This window comes from Halichoerus grypus, chromosome 2, assembly GCF_964656455.1.
Source record: "Halichoerus grypus chromosome 2, mHalGry1.hap1.1, whole genome shotgun sequence".
NCBI lineage: Eukaryota > Metazoa > Chordata > Mammalia > Carnivora > Phocidae > Halichoerus > Halichoerus grypus.
Window position 1 is genome coordinate 14727922 of NC_135713.1, and position 4015 is coordinate 14731936.

Sequence of the window (4015 nt, forward strand, 5' to 3'; positions counted from 1 at the left end):
AATTTTTAAGTGAGATAGTTGAATCATATGTAGGTAGGAAAATAGTCTTGGTTTTTAGAAATGCCTAAGGAAATATCGACAGATAAAATAGGTTTTTCCTTTAAATTATATCAATTAAGGAAAAAAAAAAAGAATGAAGGGAAACAATTGTGGTAAAACATTATTATTAAATATGGGCAATTTGGCTACATTATATTGTTTTTCCTACTTTTTACGTGTTTGAAATTTTCCATAATAAAACTGATATTTGAAAATACCAAAACATAAGTGTTGATCATGACCTGTTGAAATAATTCACAACTTTTTGATGAATTGAAATTTGCAGTAAAAAAAAAAACACAAAAACCTAATATTCTAATAATTCAGTTTTGGGAGTGAATTTCTTCCCATAAACTTTCTTTTGCTTCATCCATTCTTTTCTATTTATCTTCAATTAATATAAATAGTCCTATATTTGGAGGCATCATTTTTTTTTTTTTTTGTACAATTCCAGGTTTAATTGTATTTATTCCTGCAACTATTTGGAAGTAGTACGCATCTGTGATTAATAACTATATTTCAGATACTTGAAATTAAACGTGTATGTACATTAGCCTTATGAAAAAACTTTTTCAATATGATTTCCCAGAGTATAATAGGCCATAAATCACTATTAAAAATTGTGTCTTGGATTCTATGAAGTTATATTTATAATGAGAATCCTACTGTGAATAAGAAAAATAAACTTTAATAATGCTTTAAAGTATAGAACACTCTTCTGCAAATAATAATTTTGAGGTACAGAATAAAAGTACAAGTAAAACATAATTTTACACACACATTACAGGAAACACAGTATAATATCTGCTCAAACTGAAGGAGATGCTGAAGTTCCAAAATTCAATGACAAGAGCTTGAATGTACAGAATATCTGTAGAAAATTTTATCTCTAGAAAGCTGCTATTAAGCTCAGCTTCACTATTTTTCAGTTTCTCTAGGCTTCCTTTCTATTTTCAATTTCAAATTTCTATTAGGGAAACTGGCTCACTGTGGGTCAGATAATTTTTTTTTAAATTTTTATTTTTAAAGAGAGAGCGTGAGCAGAGAGGGACAGAGGGAGCGGAGAGAGAGGATCTTAAGCAGGCTCCGTGCTCAGCACAGAGCCTGACACGGGGCTCCATCTCAAGACCCTGAGATCATAGCCTGAGCCGAAATCAAGAGTTGAAAGCTTAACTGACTGAGTCACCCAGGCACCTCTGTGAGTCAGATAATTCTATCACTGGATCATTCACAGAGGGCAAAGAGTGTCATGGTATATATACTATGTTCATCTCTGTGAGCTGGGGCAATATCACAATCAGAAGCCACTACTTAGTTATACAGAGTCTCAGTTATACAGAGTTAAGCAACCTAATCATTTATCTTTTTGCAATTTGTTACTAGTTAATATTTTATAAATATGTGCAAGGCTAGAATTTCGAGAGTTATTACACATGCCCCTCACTGTACATGAGTGTGCTATATGAATGTCTCTGCTTTTATTCTTGCAGTAGAGATTTTATAAATTTGAAAATGGGCTAAATATTACCAATTTTGCCTGATTGGTGAAACGTTTTCATTTTGTCTGTAATATATGCATTTCCTTTTACTTCTTTGTTTTAGTCACTTTTACAAATATTAAGTCTCTACTCCCATCTCTCTATGATGTGTCACTCTTCTGCATCTGTGATTTCCTATGCCACAACCACCCAATATCCATACATTTAGAGTTAAATATTTTGTCAAATGAAAATGGCTCTGTAGCATTATCCCATCTTGATTCAAGAAATCCTGGCTTAGTAGATGCCTATCAATCTGTCACATGTTGAATCAGTGTGGCTGCCACCTGGTAAGGGTAATTCTCTTGAGATCACATGTTCTAAGCCCCTAAGCCAATATCACACATTTTAGGTTAAGGTGACATCTCATTTCTAGTTTCAAACTGTGCTTTTGTTATTGATAACAAATTACCCCACAAACTTACTGGCCTAAAACAGCAATTTATTATCATGTCTGGGCTCAGATGGACACTGTTCACTAGGAGTCTGTCAAAGGTTGTAGTAGTAAGACATTGGCAGTGTCTATAGTCGTATGAAGGATCAACTAGACCTAATATCCATAGAGCTCACTCGTGTACCTGGCACTAGATGCTAGCTTTCAGCAAGGAGTTCAACTGGGGTTTTCAATCGGAGAACATATATAATCACTTACATGTGTCTTGGGCTTCTCACATCATAGTGATGGATTTCCGTAAGAAGTATCTAAAGAGCAAGAATTCCAAGACTAGTGAAAGGATACTACAAAGTTTCTTACGACCAATTATTATAAGCTCCAAAACATCTTAACTCCTCCACGTTCCATTAATCAAGGAAAGTCATGGATTTAAGGGAAGGGATTTATATTCCGTATTTGATATGAGGAACAGCATTCCCAAACAGGAGAAAAGAATTGATGGCAGCATCTTTGACTTACTATTTTTACCCACTCTCCTTTTCTCCAAGGTGAACTTACTCATACTATTGCTTTTTCTCCCTCCTTCTCTCTTTTCTTCCTTTTCTCCACGTAAGAACACTTAATATGAGATCTAACCTGTGTACAGAACTTAAAGTATACAATACAGTGTTAACTATATGGAAAATATTGTACAGCGGATCTCCAGGATTGATTCACTTTGCCAAAGTGAAACTTTAATACCAGTTGAACAACAGCCACCTATGTCCTCCCTCTTTCCAGTCTCTGGCAACCACCATTTTATTCTTTTTATGAGTTTGACTAATTTAGATATCTCATATGAATGGAATCATGCAGTATTTGTTCTTCTGTGGCTTACTTATTTCACCTAATATAATATCCTCCAGGTTTATCCATGTTGTCACATGTGGCAGATTTCCTTTGTTTCTTTTGTTTGTTTGTTTTGTTTTTTTAAGATTTTATTTATTTATTTGACAGAGAGAGACACAGCGAGAGAGGGAACACAAGCAGGGTGGAGTGGGAGAGAGAGAAGCAGGCTTCCCGCTGAGCAGGGAGCCCGATGCGGGGCTTGATCCCAGGACCCTGGGATCATGACCTGAGCCGAAGGCAGACGCTTAATGACTGAGCCACCCAGGCGCCCCTCAAGTCAGTGTTTAACTTGGTAAACATGTCTGAAACCATGCATCCCTGGCTGCTCAGCACCATGGCGGACAGGGCTAGAAAGCTAACAGCTTTATTTTGAGCAGGGGGCAAAGACAAGGCAGCACTTTACAGCTACATTGTAACTAGATCCTGCATCAGATTTCCCTTGTTTTTAAGGCTAGATAATATCCTGTATATATAGACCATATTTTTAATCCATTCATCTGTCAGGGAATATTGAGGTTATGTCTTTGTTTTGGCTATTGTGAAAAATGCTACAGTGACCATTAAAGTGCATTTATCTCTTTGGGATCCTGTTTATAATTTTTGTGTCTACTTCTTAACCTCCTACCAATTGCCTAACACTTTTCCTTTGGCATTTACCCCTATCTTTCAAAAATCTGCATTTGGATTATGGACTATAATCTATTTTACAATTTAAATGAAACATCTAGAATAAACAAATCTATGGAAACAGGAAATATATTATTGATGTCTTTATTTTCAAATTTAATATGTTCTTTATTGATAAGCTCCAGCACAAATTGCTCAATATGCCCCAAAATATGCATTTATAATCATTTACATCACCTATATTTAGCACCATTTCTAATCTCTGTGTGTCACAGTTAGGGATACTTGAAGTCTTCTGTGAACTTTCACTTCAGCTTTTGTTTTTTCTTATTATAGATAGACTCAACCCATTACAAAAAAATTGTATCTTTATTTCCTCCATTCTTTCTTTTCATTTTCTTAAGTTTTTATTTAAATTTCACTTAGTTAACATACACTGTAATATTAGTTTCGGGTCTACAATATAATAATTCAAGACTTCCATTCAACACCCAGTGCTCATCACAAGTGCACTCCTTAATTCCTATCA

At 34.9% G+C, this 4015-nt stretch overlaps 1 non-coding gene across 1 annotated transcript; it reads right to left on the reverse strand.

The window, feature by feature from the left end:
* Window positions 1–3157: 3157 nt before the first annotated feature.
* Window positions 3158–3288, reverse strand: LOC118546098 (small nucleolar RNA SNORA63). Its single transcript, XR_004922435.1, has one exon. It is a non-coding gene; the product is annotated as a small nucleolar RNA SNORA63 (small nucleolar RNA).
* Window positions 3289–4015: the final 727 nt, after the last annotated feature.